The following is a 22,272-nucleotide window of genomic DNA, read 5'->3' as shown; positions in this document are numbered from 1 at the left end:
ATTTGTCTCTAGGTATTTTTTGATTTCCTCTTTGATGTCTTCAGTGATCTCTTGGTTATTTAGTAATGTATTGTTAAGCCTCTGTGTGTTTGTGCTTTTTACATTTTTTTCCCTGTAATTCATTTCTAATCTCATAGCATTGTGGTCAGAAAAGATGCTTGATATGATTTCAATTTTCTTAAATTTACTGAGGCTTGATTTGTGACCCAAGATGTGATCTATCCTGGAGAATGTTCCGTGCTCAATTGATAAGAAAGTGTAATCTGCTGTTGTTGGATGGAGTGTCCTGTAAATATCAATTAAATCTATCTGGTCTATTGTGTCGTTTAAAGCTTCTGTGTCCTTATATTAATTTACTGTTTGGATGATCTGTCCATTGGTGTAAGTGAGGTGTTAAAGTCCCCCACTGCTATTGTATTACTGTCGATTTCCTCTTTTATAGCTGTAAGCAGTTGCCTGTGTATTGAGGTGCTCCTTTGTTGAGTGCATATATATTTATAATTGTTATATCTTCTTCTTGGATTGATCCCTTGATCATTACGTAGTGTCCTTCCTTGACTCATGTAACATTCTTTATTTTAAAGTCTATTTTGTCTGATAAGAGTATTGCTACTCCAGCTTTCTTTTGATTTCCATTTGCATGGAATATCTTTTTCCATCCCCTCACTTTCAGTCTGAATGTGTCCCTAGGTCTGAAGTGGGTCTCTTGTAGACAGCATATGTATGGGTCTTGTTTTTGCATCCGTTCAGCAAGCCTGTGTCTTTTATTTGGAGCATTTAATCCATTCACGTTTAAGGTAATTATCGACATGAATGTTCCTATTACCATTTTCTTAATTGTAATGGGTTTGTTTTTGTAGGTCCTTTTCTTCTCTTGTGTTTCCCACTTAGAGAAGTTCCTTTAGTATTTGTTGTAGAGCTGGTTTGGTGGTGCTGAATTTTCTTAGCTTTCGCTTGTCTGTAAAGCTTTTGATTTCTCCATCGAATGTGAATGATGTCCTTGCTGGGTAGAGTAATCTTGAATATAGGTTCTTCCCTTTCATCACTTTATCATGCCACTCCCTTCTGGCTCATAGAGTTTCTGCTGAGAAAGCAGCTGTTAACCTTATGGGAGTTCCCTTGTATGTTATTTGTCGTTTTTTCCTTGCTGCTTTCAATAATTTTTCTTTGTCTTTAATTTTTGTCAGTTTGATTACTGTGTGTCTCGGCGTGTTTCTCCCTGGGTTTATCCTGTATGGGACTCTCTGCACTTCCTGGACTTGGGTGGCTATTTACTTTCCCATGTTAGGGAAGTTTTTGACTATAATCTCTTCAAATATTTTCTCTGGTCCTTTCTCTTTCTCTTCCTCTTCTGGGACCCCTATAATGCAAATGTTGTTGCATTTAATGTTGCCCCAGAGGTCTCTTAGGCTGACTTCATTTCTTTTCATTCTTTTTTTTATATTCTGTTCTGCAGCAGTGAATTCCACCATTCTGTCTTCCAGGTCACTTATCCATTCTTCTGCCTCAGTTATTCTGTTATTGATTCCTTCTAATGTATTTTTCATTTCAGTTATTGTGTTGTTCATCTCTCTTTTTTTTTGTTCTTTAATTCTTCTAGGTCTTTGTTAAATATTTCTTGCATCATCTCAATCTTGGCCTCCATTCTTTTTCCGAGGTCCTGGATCATCATCACTATCATTATTCTGAATTCTTTTTCTGGAAGGTTTCCTATCTCCACTTCATTTCATTGTTTTTCTGGGGTTTTATCTTGTTCCTTCATCTGGTACATAGCCCTCTGCCTTTTCATCTTGTCTGTCTTTCCGTGAATGTGGTTTTTGTTCCACAGGCTGCAGGACTGTAATTCTTCTTGCTTCTGCTGTTTGCCCTCTGGTGGATGAGGCTATCTAAGAGACTTGTGCAAGTTTCCTGATGGGAGGGACTGGTGGTTGGGTAGAGCTTGGTGTAGCTCTGGTGGGCAGGGCTCACTAAAACTTTAATACACTTGTCTGCTGATGGGTGGGGCTGGGTTCCCTCCCTGTTGGTTGTTTGGCCTGAGGCAACCCAACACTGGAGCCTACCTAGGCTCTTTGGTGGGGCTAATGGCGGGCCCTGGGAGGGCTCCCGCCAAGGAGTACTTCCCAGAACTTCTGCTGCCAGTGTCCTTGTCCTCATGGTGAGACACAGCCACCCCTGCCTCTGCAGGAGACCCTCCAACACTAGCAGGTAGGTCTGATTCAGTCTCCTATGGGGTCACTGCTCCTTCCCCTGGGTCCTGATGCACACACTACTTCGTGTGTGCCCTCCAAGAGAGGAGTCTTTTTCCTCCAGTCCTGTCGAAGTCCTGCAGTCAAATCCCACTGGCCTTCAAAGTGTGATTCTCTAGGAATTCCTCCTCCTGTTGGCCGGACCCCCAGATTGGGAAGCCTGATGTGAGGCTCAGAACCTCCACTTCAGTGGGTGGACTTTTGTGGTATAAGTGTTCTCCAATTTGTGTGTCACCCACCCAGCAGTTATGGGATTTGATTTTATTGTGATTGTGCCCCTCCTACCGTCTCATTGTGGCTTCTGCTTTGTCTTTGGATGTGAGGTGTCTTTTTTGGTGAGTTCCAGTGTCTTCCTGTCGATGATTGTTCAGCAGTTCTGGTATTAACTTTTTAAGACCTGGGTGCATCTCTGGTCCACGTGCAGTGTGGGTCAGAGTGCTGGGAAATTAACATCCCAGGAGCTACCCTCAAAAAACAGGGGATAGGAATTGACAAATACTGCATTTGCTCACCCTGCAGTGGCATAGTCTTCAAACGTGTCCCACAGTCTCTCAGAAGGTCTCCAGCAGCATTGAACCTGTTACCCACAGTGGTCACCTGCTCAATTGCACACCCTACTGGCTTTCCTTCCCCATCTTGCTGCTCCACTTCCTCCCATTCCTTCCTGGAACCATCTTCTAAATACTAAGTCCTGCACTTCTTAAGGGCTACACTTCACTAGGGAAAGCTTCTGAGTTTATTCTGATAACCTCATGAATAGCATCTATTATGCTAAGGAGTTCTCCAGAATCTTTACTTCTATGATGAGCAGACCTCCCAACCACCCTTCTCACACTCACCCCCTCCCAATTAAAAAAAACCACATAGTCATATATATATCCATATCTTTCTCCTGGCATTTGGCATCTGTTTCATAATTATTCAGGAACATGACTCAGCAGGTTGGAAGGAGGTTGGATGAGGGGAGGAAACTTGCCCTTGTCAGAAGAGAAGAGAGGGAGAGAAGGAGAGAGAAACACGAGGAGTTCTCTGGGCAATGTTTTCCCAGTTTTCTTCCTATGTGCCAACTAAACGTTAAGCTCTTCCAGACTGGTGGCTGTACTGTATATCTAACTGTCCCCAAATTGCATCAAACATAAAGCCTTGCAAATAGTGGATTACGAACTATTTTTGTTCATGATGATAAGAAAAATAGAGAGAAAAATCCTAAGTAAAAGAGATAAAAATACGTGTGGGAGGAAAAGGCAAGCGATGATGCTGACAACTTAGGTCACAATATGTATATTTTTTAATAAATAACAATACACAGAAGTGGGGTTGCTGGATCATATGGTCATTCTATTTTTAATTTTTGAGGAACCTCAATATTGTTTTCTTTAGTGGCTGCACCAATTTGCATTCCCACCAACAGTGCAAAAGTTTCCCTTTTCTCCACATCCTCACCAACACTTGTTACCTTTTGTTTTTGTTTATCATAGTGATGGAGTTCAGGACACACTACCCCAACATATGCTACCTTGGCATTTTCAATATTTCAGGCTGAAAGAATTTGAGAAATGGCGTGGGTAGGAAGGATTTCCTGACCTTCCCTTGAAGCATGCTATAAAGTCCTCATGTGACAGGTGCCCTCCTGTACTCAGAGAAGCAGCATCCTTAGGGACACAGAGAGAAATCTGAGTGAACGGTCTTTACTCAATTTTTCCCAGTTTACTATACTTAGCTCACCTTTGTCCTTTGTGATATGTTTCCACAGCTGTTCACCAAACCTAAGCAGGAAAACACTCAGGTTTAACCACTTTTTTAGGTCTTCGTTTCCTTGTGAAGGTTCCCATGTCACATAAAACTTATTTAATATAAATTTGTATGCTTTTCTCTTGTTAGTCTGCCTTTTGTTACAGGGGTCCCAGTAAAGAACTTAGAAGGGTAGAGGAAAAAGATATTTTTCCTCCCCTACAATAGCCATCCTAACAAGTATGAGCTGATATCTCATTGTGGTTTTGATTTGCATTTCCCTGATGATTTGTGATGTTGAGCACCTCTTTATATGTCTGTTGGACATTTGCATGTCTTCTTTAGAGAAATGTCTATTCAAGTCCTTTGCCCATTTTAAAATAAGGTTATGTGATTTTTTTGCTATTGAGTTGTAGGAGTTACTTATATATTTTGGAAATTAACTCCTTATCAGAGAATGGTTTGCAAATATTTTCTCCCATGCTACGGTTGCCTTTTCACTCTACTGATTGTTTCCTTTGCTGTGCAGAAAGTTGTTGTCCTACTTATCTATTTTCACTTTTGTTGCCTGTGGTTTTGGGGTCATTCTCATGAAATTATTGCCAAGACCAATGTCATGAAGATTTCCCCCCAGGTTCTCCTCCAGGAATTTTATATACTGGGGTCTTATGTTTAAGTCTTTACTCCATTGTGAGCTGATTTTTGTGTGTGGTGTAAGATAGGGTTCTAATTTCATCATCTTGCTTGTGGTTGTCTTCTTCTGGGTATGTAGTCAAAAGAGTCAAAATCAGGATCTTGAAGAGATACCTGCACTCCAAGCTTCATTACGACATTGTTTTTACAATAGCCAAGATACGGAAACAATCCAAGTAATATTCTATTATATGTATATACTGCATTTTCTTTTTCCTCTGACAGATGAATAGATAAATAAAATACAGTATATACATACAACAGAATATTATTCAGCCTTAAAAAAGAAGGAAATCTACTGTTTTGTGACAACATGACTAGACCTGGGAGACAGTATGCTAAGTGAAATAAGTCAGTCACAGAAAGACAAAAACTGCATGATTCCACTTATATGAAGTAAAAATACTCGAGCTAATAGAAGCAAAAAAATAGAATGGTGGTTACCAGGGGATGGAGGGAGCAGGAGATAGGGAACTGTTGTTCTGTGGGTATAAAGTTATAGTTTCACAAGATGAATAAAGTTCGAGAGATTTGCTGTACAACATCTTGCCTCTAGCTAACAACATGGTGTTGTGCATTTAAAAATTTAAGAGAGTAGATCTTATGGTAAGTGTTCTTACCACACACATACAAAAGCAAAGGTATGCAAGGAAATTTTTGGAGGTGATGTATATGTTGATCACTTTGATTTTAGTGATGGTATCATGGGATTATGCATATGTTCAACTCATCAGTCTTTATGCATTAAATATGTGCAGTTTTTTTATATCTATTATATGTCATTAAAACTATAAAAAATAGTTACTATTTTTTACCAGTAATTTAACAGACAGGAAATAGTAAGGAAATATTAACCTAAACTTTGATGTAAGTACAAATCCTGTGAAATGGACATTCTGACTCCCAGCTGGGAACGTAAATGGGTATTATTTTAACGCTTTGGAGGGAAAATGACAATTAAATCACATTAAATTGTTTATGTTCTTTATTCTCCATAGAATTATGTTTCTATGATTTATTCTATGGAAATGTTTGGTTAGTATTCGTATTGAGAAAGTATTACCAGTCCTAAAATAGTTATTTCAGTATCACTTGGAATAAGCAATATTAGAAATAATCTGAATGGTCAACTCTGTGGGAATGTTTGAATAAATCAGAGAATATCCACCTGATTATAAATTGTGTAGGAGAGTGGGGTTAACAGAACCCTGGGGGCTGAATTCCACAATATCTCCTCCTGCAGGGAGGTTGCTCTTGTTTCTTTAATCATACAACTGTTGCCTAATTAGGTCATTGTGGTTTCTAACGGTGGCTGTAGCATTGTGCCTGGAATATGGTGGACATTTCATAAGTGAGAGCTACTATTATAATGCCATTAATATTCATGAAATCTGGATAAAAGCAAAGAGAAATGCTTATGCTATGATAAAAGTGAAACAGTGTTGCATTTCACATTAAAAAATAACAATTGTAAATAGAATAAAAGGACTGAAGGATATGCAAAAAATGTGACGAGTGAAAATTTATTATTAATAGAACTATAGTGATTTGTGTTTGTCTCTTATATTATCCAATTTTTAAAAATTTTATTGAAGTATAGTTGATTTACAATGTTGTGTTTAATTTCTGCTGTACAACAAAGTGACTCAGTTATACACATCTCTATTCTTTTTCATATTTTTTTCCATTGTGGTTTAGCACAGGAAATTGGATATAGTTCCCTGTGCTGTCTGGTAGGATGTTGTTGTTTACCCATCCTATACATAATAGTTTGCATCTGCTGATTCCACACTCCCAGTCCTTCCCTTCCTCACACCCCCTGACAACCGCTCCCAGCAAACATAAGTCTGTTTTCTACATCTGTGAGTCTGTTTTTTTTTCGTAGATATGTTCATTTGTGTAGTATTTTAGGTTCCACATATAAGTGATATCACATGGTATTTGTCTTTCTCTGTCTGACTTACTTGATGATAATTTCTAGGTCCATCCATTTGCTGCAAATGGCATTATTTCATTGTTTTTAATGGCTGAGTAATATTCCATTGCATATATGTACCACATCTTTATCTGTTCATCTGTATGATGAACATTTAGGTTGTTTCCATGTCTTGGATTTTGTAAACAGTGCTGCTATGAACATAGGGGTGCATGTATCTTTTCAAATTATAGTTTTGTCTGGGTATATGCCCAGGAGTGGGATTACTGGATCATATGGCAACTCTATTTTTAGTTTTTTGAGGAACCTCCATACTGTTTTCCACAGCGGCTGCACCAACTTACATTCTCACCAACAGTGTAGGAGGGTTCCCTTTTCTCCACAATCTCTCCAGCATTTATTGTTTGTGGACTTTTTGATGATGGCCATTTGGACTGGTGTGAAGTGATACCTCATTGTAGTTTTGATTTGCATTTCTCTAATAGTTAGTGATGATGAGCATCTTTTCATGTAGGCCATCTGTATGTCTTCTTTGGAGAAATGCCTATTTCGGTCTTCTGCCCATTTTTTGATTGGGCTGTTCGTTTGTTACTGAATTGTAGGAGCTGTTTGTATATTTTGGAAATTAGGCCCTTGTCGGTTGCATCATTAGTAAATGTTTTCTCCCAGTCCATTAATATTTCTTTAATAAGTATACACAATTTTAAAAATAAAGACACACCACTTAGTTTTTTGAAAATAATCAGTTCCTACATTTTCCCATCCTTTGGACAGGTGACCTTAATGGGTATTCATTAAATTAGTTCTACTGGTAGAAGAAAAACATAAACTGTAGGGATCTATTATTATGGGTGGTAGAAAAGGCACAGAACTGAGAGTTGGGGGATTTGGGTCTTCTCCTGCTCTGTGACCTTGGAAAAGTCACTCAACTTCTTTGACCTCTACTTCTTCCTGGAAATGGGAATAACAATTCTTGACAGATCATCTCATAAAGTAACAAGAACATCATTCAAGATTCAGTAAAGACTTTGAAAAATGTAAAGCTTTACAAACGTACATTACCTTTCTGTTTCAAGTTTCTACCTCTTTAAAGCTTGAACTCTGCCCCTTTTACTTCTTTTTGTGGATGAAGCCAGTTGAGTTGGATACCAAGATTCATCATGAATCACACCCACTTTCATCCTTTTTTCTTGTCTCTACCCTTTACAAAGAAAATCAATATATAGCTGTCCCGTAGCATTTGGTTTCATTTTCTTCTTCTTCCTAAATGAATTTCAACTAGACACATCTGCTGTCATATTAGGAGTTACTAAGCTTGATGTGACTTTCTCAGTTTAGATATTTAGGCTGATCAACTCTTGCTTTTTGTATCATTTGCTGTCAACTGGTCTTACAAACCAAAACAAAGAGACAGAAAAGGAGACAAATTTCCAGTGCCCCAATGGCCAAAGGAAGACATTACCCATGAACTCAGACCTGTCCAGGCAGGAAATTACATTTATGTCATGGGTAAAGCAGTAAATAGCACACTCAGTGATTGGACGATCATTTCCAGATGTAGTGTTATTCTATCCTTCCCTGGTCAGAGCTACCAAATAAGTCATCTTGAAGTGCTTGTCGTCTCTAGAAGCCAGGCACATAGCTTTGCTCATCAAAAAAACATATGTCTTTATTCTTTAAAGGAATTCTCATGGCCACCTCAAAGGTACCACAGTTTGGGGGACTTTGAGTATTATATTTTCATTTCTTTTGCCTGCCTCCTCTTAATAGCTCTGCTTACATGAATCCTCACTCTTTATCCAGGTGAATCTACTGGTGTCACCTTCTCCTGACTGAAATGATAGTTTCCTTCATCTTTGAATCCTCAACTGAGACAGTCTATTTCTGAACTTTGTTTAGAATAAGTGTAACTTTTAAAATGTTAAAAATCTGTCATATAAAAAAGTTCCTGGGCTTCCCTGGTGGCGCAGTGGTTGAGAGTCCGCCTGCCGATGCAGGGGACACGGGTTCGTGCCCCGGTCCGGGAAGATCCCACATGCCGCGGAGCGGCTGGGCCCGTGAGCCATGGCCGCTGAGCCTGCGCGTCCGGAGCCTGTGCTCCGCAGCGGGAGAGGCCACAGCAGTGAGAGGCCCGCGTACCGCCAAAAAAAAAAAAAAGAAAGTTCCTGTGTGTGTATATAGATATATAAAAACATTATGCAAATATGTTTATATGTATATATATTATACATATATACATAATGTATTTATATACATACGTATTATATACATATGCATAATGTATTTATATATGTATATATATTTATGTATATATATAAAACATATATGTCTTTATATGCATGACATTTATATTTCTTTGAATTATCACTTAGAAAAGAGGCAGTTATGTCATATTTGAGCCCTTATGAAGTCTCTATGTTAAAATGTTTGACCTTCTCCCGGTTATTTTATTTTGAATAACAAACGATTGCTTGGGGAAGAAAGGGCATCTCAACCTTGGCTGCATATTCAGATCACCCAGAGAACTTTCAGAAATTCCAGTGTCCAGGCTGCATCCCAAAGCATTAAATCAGAATCTGTGGAAGTGGGTTTAGGCATTAGTGTTTTCTTAAATGCTCTTTGGGTGATTCCAATTTATAGTTATGTCTGAAAATCACTGTTCACCTGAAACAACCTTAGTGCTGGCACTTGATTTTTATAAAAGTCATCTGATGGAAGCAGGGATTCAACACAGATTTAGTGATTATTCCTGAGGGGAGAGTCTCCACATTGCAAATGGTGGCTATCATTATTTTTCAAAACCCCAAAACTTTAAAAAAGTTGTTTTGAAAAGATACATCATCATTATAAGTTGTAGGAATCTCAAATATATGTCCACAGGGTAAATGAAAACCACATTATTATGCTAGTTGGTTCTGGTGGCATAGGATTAAATTTTCAGTGGGAGAATTATGCACGGAATCAGAAAGTGCTATAGTTGAAGCAACTTAGCAGTGAATACGGTGCAAGAAAACTTTGTTAGATGGTTCAAAAAGGGAAACTAGTGATGATTAAGATGCTGACATCAAAGTTGCATAGGAAAAGTTTGAATAAAACTGTTCCATGAAATTTGAGTGTAGAAAAAGTACAATTTCTGGATCACTGTATTAGGTAACATGAACTTAAATAGCTATTGTTAGTAAAATTAAAAATGAAATACTGGTCATTTCAACTATCTCTCTAAGCACTTAATGATTAAAATTCACCAAAAAAGTTGTCAGTGGGAAAATGGAAGCATTGCCTTATATTTGGGGCCCCCTTATTTTGTTGCATTCAGGTTATCATTTTTCACTTGCTAAAATTAAGCTCCTTAAGGATGGAGACTATCTCTTACTGATTTTTTTTTTTTTTTTTTTTTTTTTTTTGCGGTATGTGGGCCTCTCACTGTTGTGGCCTCTCCCATTTGTGGAGCACAGGCTCCGGACCAGCAGGCTCAACGGCCATGGCTCACGGGCCCAGCCGCTCCACGGCATGTGGGATCTTCCCAGACCGGGGCACGAACCCGTATCCCCTGCATCGGCAGGCGGACTCTCAACGACTGCGCCACCAGGGAAGCCCCTACTGATTTGTTTTTATACATACCCAAACACAGATACAGGTTTTGTGGGAACAGAAACGTATCCAACTTTGGTAGCCTTTTTAAATTTTATTTTATTTTTTAAGTTTTTTAAGACTTATGCAGATTGGAGTTTTATTCACTGCAATGATTCAGTTTTTAAAATTAATTTATTTATTTTTGGCTGCGTTGGGTCTTCGCTGCTGCTCACAGGCTTTCTCTAGTTGCGGCGAGCGGGGGCTACTCTTCGTTGTGGTGTGCGGGCTTTTCATCGCAGTGGCTTCTCGTTGCGGAGCACGGGCTCTAGGCGTGCGGGCTTCAGTAGCTGTGGCTCGTGGGTTCTAGAGTGCAGGCTCAGTAGTTGTGGCACATAGGCTTAGTTGCTCCGCGGCATGTGGGATCTTCCCGGACCAGGGCTTGAACCCGTGTCCCCTGCATTGGCAGGCGGATTTTCAACCACTGCGCCACCAGGGAAGCCCTGGTAGCCTTTTTTAGAGAGAAAAATACAGAGTGACCATGAGACGTTATTAGGACTTCTCCCAAGACCATGCAGGTGCGGGGAGTTGAGGTGTAAGCCTCATGAGCTTCATGGGAAATTCATGCCTGCATCTATTCTAGTGTCTAGCACCAATGTCTTGCTAACCAGGCAAGGGCATCGCACAGATATTTAAGTTGCATTGCTTTCCTTACTCATACAGTCTATGAAATCCTAAGATGATTTCAGAGCATCCCTTGTTGGTCTCTATTTTCTAAGAAAGCAGAAGCAATTTCCTGCTCTGGAGCAGGGTGGTTGGGTAGTACGATGCTGGTGGAGCACTAGATGGCAAAGATGAGTGCAATTTCACCTGAAAACTGAGCTAGGACAAATGTGGCAAATCATATTTGAGCCTTGGAGCTCCTGGGATGGAGGCAGGGAGGCATCAAGCATCTGGCAGTATAAAAGTAATGTGGTCCAGCAGAGGGCTTTCCTTTCTGGAGATTCCTATCTCTTGTAGACTCAAATAGACTTATTAAAAAGTTTCAGGATTCGTGGGCTTCCCTGGTGGCGCAGTGGTTGAGAGTCCGCCTGCCAATGCAGGGGACACAGGTTCGTGCCCCGGTCCGGGAAGATCTCACATGCCGCGGAGCTGCTGGGCCCGTGAGCCATGGCCACTGAGCCTGCGCGTCCGGAGCCTGTGCTCCGCAATGGGAGAGGCCACAACAGTGAGAGGCCTGCGTACCGCAAAAATAAATAAATAAATAAATAAATAAATAAATAAATAAAATAAAGTCAACACTGGAGATTTCCCATATTTCTATCTCATCTGCTCAGGCAGGGACTCCTTGATGAATTCTATAATCTTGCTTTCGTAAAGCTGCAATGACAGTGACAGCTGCTTCAAAACCCTTAGTGACATTTCCTGGAACACAGACTGCACTCTGAGTTGAAATTTCATTTGACACATTTTAGGCCGGGTGGTTTTCAATGAGGGAGAAAAAAACCACATTGTTAAATATTACTGCAAAATTTCACTTTGCTTAATGGGCAATAAAACAAATACAGTGTGTTCAGGTGGCTCAACCTTCTGGTTTGACCATCTGGCCTGATGAAGATACTCAATGTCCCTTGTCTTTTGCGGGCTTTCCCTCCACTATCTACTGATGAGTAGGTGGCTGTCAGCATAATTAGCTCCTGCTTGAAACCTGCTTAAAAGAAATGTCCTAATACATATCCAGCGATACCCTGGCAGTCAAAATAAAACAAAACACCACAATAGAAGAGACTCCACCTGGTCAAGAATGTTGGCCTTATTCTTATAGTTTGAAAAGATACTTCAAGAATATTGGTATTTTCTATTCAAACAAAATGCTCAAAAGAAATAGCCACTCGTTCCTTCTCCTACAACATTCTGGATTTAAGGTTTAGGAGGAAGCACTGATGTTTCAAGGAAGAGGACCCAGAACTATCAAAAAGGGGAAATACTATTGAAAATCTAGAAGAAGATACAAAAATAGTAAATCTGTCCTGCATAGACTGACTCTTAGAATTTCCAGAGGAGACTGACAACAGAAAACAAAAAGTGAGCCACTCTATAGAAAACGTATAGACTGTTTTGCCCCAGGGGATGGGGTGTACATATAGAAACATAGTCATTTTGAGGGTACAAGCTAAAAACATTTCTCAATTTTCCCTTTCTCTTCTCATGATAAGAAGGCTTTGATCATCTTATCTTAGGCTTTTGTAGAGCTTATATGAAAATGAAGGAGTAGATAGCAAGTGAATAATGATTTTTGTTTGGAATCTCTTCTCTAGACACAGTTTGCTTTAAAACAACACACACACACACACACACACACACACACACACACAATGAAACTTCCACTTGGAGGTTCATGATGGTATAATTGGTACCAAATTAGTCCTCCTATTATAGACAACCGAAACACACAGATACACAAACAAAAAATTGAATGACATATACAAGGCAGTTGTTTTCAGGTAGTGGATAACAGGCATGGAAAACCGCAATCCCTGAAAAAAAGAAAACTTACAAGTGAGAATTCAGGGCAGCTAAAAGAGCTGTATTCTATAGGGTAAGACGTCACAGAGGAGAAAGTTGCACATTGGGAGCGGTGGTGGTAAAAGTTTGTTTGCATAGGGGTTCCTTGTGACTCCTTGGTTGAAGACTAGGCTGCATGTGTGCAGAGTGAGATTACATGGAGGCATATGTAAAAGTGTCTGTTAATGGCGTTGAGAAGAGACCGGAGATTCTAGTTATCAGTCAGTGCTGAGAAACACTGGAGGTTCAGCCCAGTTAGAATGGAGAAACCTCGTTAACACTCCAGCATCCAGTTAAGACATCAGCAAAGTCTTACCTTAAAAATAATGGCCGGGACTTCCCTGGTGGCTCAGTGGTTAAGAATCCGCCTGCCAATGCAGGGGACACGGGTTTGAGCCCTGGTCCGGGAAGATCCCACATGCTGCAGAGCAACTAAGCCAGTGCGCCACAACTACTGAGCCTGCGCTCTAGAGCCCGCGAGCCACAACTACTGAGCCCATGTGCTGCAACTACTGAAGCCTGTGCTTTGCAACAAGAGAGGCCACCGCAATGAGAAGCCCGTGCACTGCAATGAAGAGTAGCCCCAGCTCGCGGTAACTAGAGAAAGCCTGCGTGCAGCAACGAAGACCCAACGCAGCCAAAAATAAAATTAAGAAAAAAAAAGTAAGGGCCATGTTTTATAATAAGGCTCACTCTAGATCTGCCTTAGCTGAATCTAAAATAAAAGACTAAAAATTAGTAGCACATTAGGAACTTGTGGAATAATATTGGACATTTTATGAAACGTAATTAGAGTCTCAGCAGCAAAGAAACTTTGAAGATTAGTGGCTAAAGATTTCCTATATTTGTTGAAAAACATTGGCTTACAGATCCATGATGCTTGGGGGACCCACAACAAGAAGAATACAAAGAAAGTCACACTTAGGCACTCAGACTCAAACAGAAATTAAAAAATAAAGAAACAGAACATCTTGAAAGCAGACAAAGCAAGATACATGCAGGAGAATGGTAAGAGTGAAAGCTGACCTTATTAGAAACAAGAGAAGTAGGAAGATAAAGGAATGACATTTTTTAAAGGCTGAAAGAAAAAATCCTGACATCACATATTCTATATACAGAGAAAAAAAATCCTTCATAAACAAGGATGAAATATAGATATTTTCATAAAAATAAAAGCTGAGAAAATTAGTCATCACCAGACCTGAAAGATATTCCTCAGGGTCATTCCATCATCTTCCTGAATAATCTTAAAAAATGGCTATGTGAATGAATGAATGAATGAATGAATTTAATGATGTCACAGGACAGTCATAATACAAAAATCAACTGTATTTCTATATATTCACAATAAACAATTTAAAATAAAATTTTAAACAATTAAAAAATTGTACCATGAGAATATCCAAGTATGTACAGAAACTCTAAAAAATGCAACAACATTGCTGAGAGAAATTAAGGGTAAAATAAATAGAGAAATATACTCACGGATTAGACAATACAGTATTGTTGTCAATTCTCTACATATTGTTGGGTAGATTCAACAAAATCACAATCATAATTCTAGCAGCCTTTTTTTTTTTAATTGACAAGATAATTCCAAAATTTATATAGCAATGCAAAAGGGCTAGAATAGCTAGAATGACCTTGAGAAGGAAGAAGGAATTGGAGTGCCTACGTTATCTGATTTTAAGACTCGCTACAGATGTACAGTAATCAAGGCAGTGTAATACTGGGTAAACATACACATTTAGTAAAAAAAAAAAAAAAATGTAATTAGTAAAAATAAAAAAAGAGTAGGTAATCAAACAGCTCATGAGATACATGTAGAAATCTAGAAAATTAGTTCCTTTCTCTAATATAAATCATGGACAAATTTAGAATTTGTGAATTCTGACAACGTAGGCTTGGCATTCCATACATTCAATCTTTGGAATGTAAGATTTGCTCTTTTTGGGTTGGGAAGGAGCAAAGACCAGTTAGGAGTGACCAGTGGATAGGGAAGAAGGAAAAAAATTCCATTGTGATTTTAGTACTTTAAAAACAGAACAGGGCTTCCCTGGTGGCGCAGTGGTTGAGAGTCTGCCTGCCGATGCGGGGGTCGCGGGTTCGTGCCCCGGTCCGGGAGGATCCCACGTGCCGCGGAGCGGCTGGGCCCGTGGGCCGTGGCCGCTGGGCCTGCGCGTCCGGTGCCTGTGCTCCGCAACGGGAGAGGCCGCAGCAGTGAGAGGCCCGCGTACCACAAAAAAAAAAAAAAAAAGAACAAAATATAAAAGCATGGTTTGTATTATGAGAGTCAATAAAATCATCATTGCAATGATCTACAAAAAAACAAACAAAATACACAGATCAGTGCAACATAACAGATATTCTAGAAATAGACCCAAACATATGGTTAGTTGATTTTCAACAAAGGCTCTAACATCATTCTACACAGAAAGAAAACTTTGTATTCCTATGGGAAGAAAATGAACCTGAAACATGCCCTCACACCATTATAAAAAGATTTATTCAGAATGGAACATGGGGACTTCCCTGGCGGTCCAGTAGTTAAGACTTCATCTTCCAATGCAGGGGGTGTGGGTTCGATCCCTGGTTGGGGAGTTAAGATCCCACATGCCTAGAGGCCAAAAAACCACAGAAGCAATATTGTAACAAATTCAGTAAAGACTTTAAAAATGGTCCACACCAAAAAAAAAAAAAAAAATCTTAAAAAAAGAAAAAAAATTGGAACATGGACTTAAATGTAAAAGCTAAACAACAAAATAAAGTTCAAAAGTATGATGAATCATGATATAAGACAGTACATATTATATTGTTTCATTTATATCAAATGAGTGACAGGCAAAACAACGGGCTAAACATTCAGTGGAGACAATTTAGAATAGCAGTTGCCTATGGTGGTAGTAGGTATTGACCAGAAAAGGACACCAGGAGGTTTTCTGAGATGATGTGGAAATATTTTGTATTCTGATTTTGCTTGTGGTTGCATAGATTTATATATTTGTCAAAGCTCACCGAATTGTATGTTTCAAATATAGGCTTTTTATTGTTGTAATTTGCATCTCAGTAATGTTGATTTTAAAAAGCTGACTTAGAAAGTTCCCTGTAGAGGAATATAAGCGGACTTTCTTTCCACAAAGCTTTTTGACACTTCTAAGTCCATCCTATACTGACACCAGAATTCACTGAGATCACTGAGCTGAATTCTGTGTTCAGTGTAGTTTTCCCAATACACTGTCGATGACTGTTGACAAAATAATAGATAGACATACTTACAGTGGATCGCAGTTAGAAAAACAAAATATTGTGAAGAACCCAGTGGCACTGTGTTTATTTGCTAGAAATTATTGCTAAGCATTTATATTGACCCAGTGCTGTGAAATGCAGTTTAATACTTTTTATTAAACGTTTTCTATGGCTCCTCTTTGGTGGAAACAGAAAGGAGAGATAATTGTGTTCTAGAAATTCCAATAAAAATGTAGTCATAGCATAGAGTTATACTGTGATTGTAATATAGCCCACAGCAATATGAAAAATGGCCCTGGTAAGCTAATTTGATACCACAAGAAACTATAGAGGCAAAATGTGTTCTAGTTGGTGAAGTGATATGTAACAGGGGGTGGGGGGCAGGTTGGGAGTGGCTTGAGGGAGTTATTGACTCCTGGTAATGTCTATATTATCCTCTTTGTTCTCTGACTTTAATTTTACCACTCACCTTTCGTTTCCAAATGATTGAAATTAATCATGGTAGCTGGAATTGTCCTGTGGTCAGTGTCTGGGCTGTTTGCACTTGAATGTCAATTCAATTCCCACCAAGGCTTAGGGAGAAGTGGATTTCGTGATAGATCCATCATCTTGGGAACAGACAATGGCAAATGACAGTAACAACCAATAAAAAGCTCAGTTTAAAAGGTTTCCGTTAAGAGAGGAAATGGGAGGGAAAAGCGGGTTGCTTTTTGTTTATTATTTGAAATATTTGCTCAGGTCTCCAAGTACAGTGCAGTACAGAGTTCTGTAGTTGTAAATGGCTGATGCTGAGTGAATCTCAAAAAGCAGGTATTCAGGTTGGCTTTGGTAAGGGAGAAGTTCAGACGCTGACTTTGCAGATTATTTGCCTCCTCTCAAACTCTGAAGCCTGGAAAGCAGGCCAGGATTGCTTTGGAAGAATGGCTTGCAGCTGAGATTTTTCTGGCAATCAGCACTGCAGTTCATTTGACCATTTGGACTAAAGCTCAGTGTGGACAGAGAGGTTGCTCAGTTGAAGGAAGATAAAAAATTTCAGAGTCTTGTAATGAATAATTCTTCAGAGGCACCTGTTTGCCCCTCAGTGGGGTATGAATATTTTCATAGCTGTTTCTTGGTTAATTTTCAGGGGGATAAGTGTTAGGTGTGTGGGGATATGATCTGGGCTTTGCTCTGGAGCTTGTTTCTCTGCATTGTTTCTTGGATCCAATTCCTATGAATATATTAGTATGTGTTTTGAGAGAAAGGATATCATGGTGAATAAATATGAGAAACAAGCTCCAGACTTCTCTTTTTTGGCCTGTCATAAAATAAGTTGGCACATAAGGCTCTCTTTCAGAAGTCCTGCAATAGAGAAATCTGTTCCCTTACTTCTTGTCACCCTTCCTTAAGGCCCCAATATCTGTGATGATCTTTCACCTAATACCTGGGCTCTTTAGTTTCTTTCCTTCTTTTTTTTTTTTTTTAATCTTTGGCTGTGTTGGGTCTTGGTTGCTGCGCACGGGCTTTCTCTAGTTGTGGCGAGCGGGGGCTACTCTTCATTGCGGTGCACGGGCTTCTCATTGCGGTGGTTTCTCTTGTTGTGGAGCACGGGCTCTAGGCACGCAGGCTCCAGAAGTTGTGGTGTATGGGCTCCGTAGTTGTGGCTCGCGGGCTCTAGAGAGCAGGCTCAGTAGTTGTGGCACATGGGCTTAGTTGCTCCATGGCATGTGGGATCTTCCCGGACCAGGGATCGAACCTGTGTCCCCTGCGTTGGCAGGCGGATTCTTAACCACTGCGTCACCAGAAAAGTCCCTCTTATTTTCTTAACCTTCAAATCTCTAGTGGTCTTTTTTTTCGACTCTGCCTCATTTTCTCATGTTTAAACTCCTTAACTCCCTATTTCAAGCATGTCATTCTCTGACCATCACCTCCTAGCCTTCCAGCTTGCCTTCCTCATAACACTGACTCCAAAAATTGTAAATGAGGCTGGGTTATTAGTGGTACCGTGTGGGCTTTGGACCTGGTCTGTTAGGCTTCACATTCCAGCACTGAACAGCGGTGGGTGTGTATACACATTCCTTAACCTTTCTTTCCTTCACTTTACTCACTTTTAATAGTAAACAATAATAACTACCTCTCAGGGTTATTGTAATGATTCAGTATGTTAATTCATACAGAATGCTTCAGACAGTGCCAGGCATGTGGCATCTGCTCAATAAATGTGGAGGCCACATCAAGCTCTCCAATCCATGGAGCTCACTGACACTTCTCACTCCCCATATCCTCCCTCCTGCATGTCCTTACTTTCCTCCTTAAATAGTGTAAATCCCATTGTCCATCTTTATAATTGGTTGTTTCCAAACATCTTAATTCCCTCATTCTATTATTCCTAATATATATGTACATATGTAGCAAAGTCCCAAGCTGGTTAGAACCAGCTACCAACTTACTTTATGACTTCACTTGAACAGGCTGGATTGCTGGTGGAAACCACCAAGAGTGCTGACTCTATTCAACTGCAGTTCATGACCCAACATCGCTAACGAATCCTTAACACCACTTGGCAATCTAACTGCACTTTCCTGTTTCCAAATTATCTATGTCACACATGCTCCTTTCTCCTCTCACCTTCCATTGCTACCATGGACTGTTCCTTGGCTGGTGACCTCACTTCTTGGATCACTGTGAACGTTCCCTCCACCTGAGGGAACTGCATCTTCTTTTCCACTACCAAATCCACTGCTTTACTTGCTTCTGTACTTATACTCTCTCTTTTCTGTTCTCAAGATTCAGAGGCCAACTTTGGCACTTCAGCTTGATTGACCCCACTCTGGTCTCCTTAGGCACTTGGAACCGTGATGGTTCCCTGTCTTTCCTATATCATCAGTTTCTCTCTCTTGGATCATTGTCATCATGGAAATGGTCTAGTGTTTCTTCTTTAAAGAACAGTTTAAAAACCTCCCTCAAAGTCCCAGATGGGTTTCCTGGTGACCTCTACCAAATATTAAAGGAAGGAATTATATCAATTCTCTACACTCTCTTTCAGAAGATAGAAGGGCAGGGAACACTTCCTAACTCATTCTAGGAGGCCAACATTACCCTAATATCAAAACTGGAAAAAGACATTACAAAAAAGACAACTACAGACTAATATCTCTCGAGAGCCTAGATGCAAAAATCCTCAACAAAATATTAGCAAATCACATCCAACATTGTGTAAAAAGAATTATACACCATGACCAAGTGGAATTTATCCCAGGTATACAAGACTGTTTCAACTTTTCAAGAGTCAGTTAATGTATCCAATCATATCAACAGGCTAAAGACAAAGAATCACATGATCATATCAATAGGTGCAGAAAAAGCATTTGACAAAACCCAACACCGATTCATGATAAAAACTTTCAGATCAACTATACTCCAATAAAATTAAAATATTTTAAAAAATCAACTATACGCTAATAAAATATTAAAAAAAGACTTGCAGTAAATTAGGAATAGAAATGAACTTCTCAACTTGATAAAGATTATCTACAAAAACCCTACAGCTAACACCATACTTAATGGTGAGGAACTTGAAAATTTCCCACTAAGATGTTGTACAAGGCAAGCTTGTCCCCTAAATCATACTGGAAGTCCTCGCTAATGCAATTAGACAAGACAAGACAAGAAAAGAAACAACAATGAGTTATCACTACATACCTATTAGAATGGCCCAAATCCAGATATTGACACCACCGAATGCTGACAAGGGTGTGGATCAGCATGAACTCTCATTCATTGCTGGCGGAAAGGCAAAACAGTACAGTCACTTTAGATCGTTTGTGGTTTCTTAGAAAACTAAACACGCTTTTACCGTACGATCCAGCAACTGTGCTCCTTACCCAAAAAGGTTGAAAATGTATATCCACACAAAAAACCTGCACATGGATGTTTATAGTAGCTTTATTCATAATTGACAAAGAGTGGAAGTAACCAGAATGTCCGTCAGTAGGTGAATGGATAAGTTGGTGCATCCATTCAATGAAACGTTTTTAGCACTAAAAAGAAATGAGCTTATCAAACCATGAAAAGATATGGAGGGATCTTCAATACATATTACTAAGTGAAAGAAGCCAACCTGAAAAGGCTACATACAGTATGATTCCAACTGTATGACACTCTGAAAAAGTAAAACTATGGAGGCAGTAAAAAGATCCGTGGTTGCCACAGGTTGGGCAGGGGCAGTGAGGGGAGGACAAATAGGCAGAGCACATACGACTTTCAGGGCAGTGAAAATATTCTGTATGATATAGTGATGGACATGTCATTCTATACTTGTCCAAACCTATAGAACGTACACCATCAAAGGTAAACTACAGACTTTGGGCAATTATGTTTGGGCTGTATGTTTATCAGTTGTAACAGAGGTACCTGGTGGGGGGTGTTAATAATGGGGGAGGCTGTGTGTGTGAGGGGCAGGGGTATTTGGGAAATCTCTGTATCTTCCTCTCCATTTTATTGTGAGCCAAAAACTGCTCTTAAAAAAAAAAAAGTCATTTAAAAAAATCTAGGGGGCTTCCCTGGTGGCGCAGTAGTTGAGAGTCCGAAGAGAGAAATAGACAATGCAAAAAATGATAAAGACGTCATATCCCACTTTCAGTAATTGATAGAACAACTAGGAAAATGATTAACAAGGAAATGGAAGACCTCATGGCATGACCAACTAACAAGAACTAACAGACATCTATAAAACACTCCACCCAACAACAACCAAATACACATTCTTCTCAAATACACATGCAGTATTCTCCAGAGTAGATCATCTATTAGTCCATAAAACAAATCTCAGGGCTTCCCTGGTGGCGCAGTGGTTGAGAGTCTGCCTGCCGATGCAGGGGACGCAGGTTCATGTCCCGGTCTGGGAGGATCCCACATGCCGCGGAGCAGCTGGGCCCGTGAGCCGTGGCCGCTGGGCCTGCGCATCCGGGGCCTGTGCTCCGCAACGGGAGAGGCCACGGCAGTGAGAGGCCCGCGTACCGCAAAAAAAAAAAAAAAATCTAAAACTTCCTCCACCTACATTCTCCTCTAGCTACTGTCCTAGTTCTCTGTTTTCCTTCACAGTACAACTGTTTTGTACCTTGTATTATGAAAAATTTCAAATATACATAAAAGTAGAACTATAAAATGAACCCCTATGTACTCTCCATACAGATTTAAAAATTATTAGCTTTTGGTCATATTTCCTTGATTATTTTTTGCTTTGACACTCTAAAGCAAATATCAGACCTTATGACATTTCATTTGTAGATATTTCAGTGCATCTCTTAAGTGCATTTTCTTACATAACCATGATTACGTGATCACACCTAACACAATTAACAAAAATTCCTTACTATCAACTATTACCCAGTTTAGATGTGTATTTCCTCAATTATTCCCAAAATATCTTGTTCTGTTGGTTTAGTTGAATAACAGTCCAAACAAGGTTCCTACATTGCATTTGATTTTTATCTTTTAAATAGAATTCAGCCTTAAATAGAGTTCAGTCTAGAACATATATATATATATTCTCTATGCCATGCACTTGTTAATGATATAGATTGGTTGTCTTATAAAATGCCCCATGTAGTGTAATTCTTAAGAGAACTCTACTCCCTCATCTGCTCTTTTCTCTTGAACTCCCTCATTGGGTTTCGTGCTCCCACATTCCATGAAGACAACTCCATGAGGTACATGGTAACACAACCAAATAGGCACGTCGCTTTCCTCACTTGATGTCTCAGCATCATTTGACAGCTGACCGTCTCTACTTCTTGAAACCCTCTCTTCTCTTGGTTTCTGGGATCCATACTGTCCTATATTTTCCTCTCTTTTCTGACTTCTGCTATGACTGACCTCTAAATACTGGAGTGGTCAGTGTTTAGAGCTTCATCCTGGGTCTCTTCTTTTCTTCTGCCCTCTGTGCTTAGCTAATCTCTAGCCCATGGCTTTAAATATTTTCTATACAGTTAACTCCCAAATCTATGTCTTTTAGCCCTGATTTCTTCAAAATTCCTGAGTTAAAATTTCACCCTCCTACCTGAATTTACATTTAAATGTTTAATGAGTGTCTCAAAATTTAACTTATCAAAAGCAGAATACAACTTTCCAGTGTCCTCTCCCAACAAATCCTCCTTTTACCCAGTTCTTTCAAATTTCAGTAAATACTACCATAAAATATCCAATTTCTTAAGCCCCAAATTTAGGAATCATCTTTGGTTTCTCTTTTTTCCCTTAACTCTCACTTTCCATCTTTTAGTAAGATTTATTGACTCTCTCTCCAGA

This window comes from Lipotes vexillifer, unplaced genomic scaffold, assembly GCF_000442215.2.
Source record: "Lipotes vexillifer unplaced genomic scaffold, Lipotes_vexillifer_v1.1 scaffold240, whole genome shotgun sequence".
NCBI lineage: Eukaryota > Metazoa > Chordata > Mammalia > Artiodactyla > Lipotidae > Lipotes > Lipotes vexillifer.
This window is presented reverse-complemented; position numbering follows the sequence as displayed.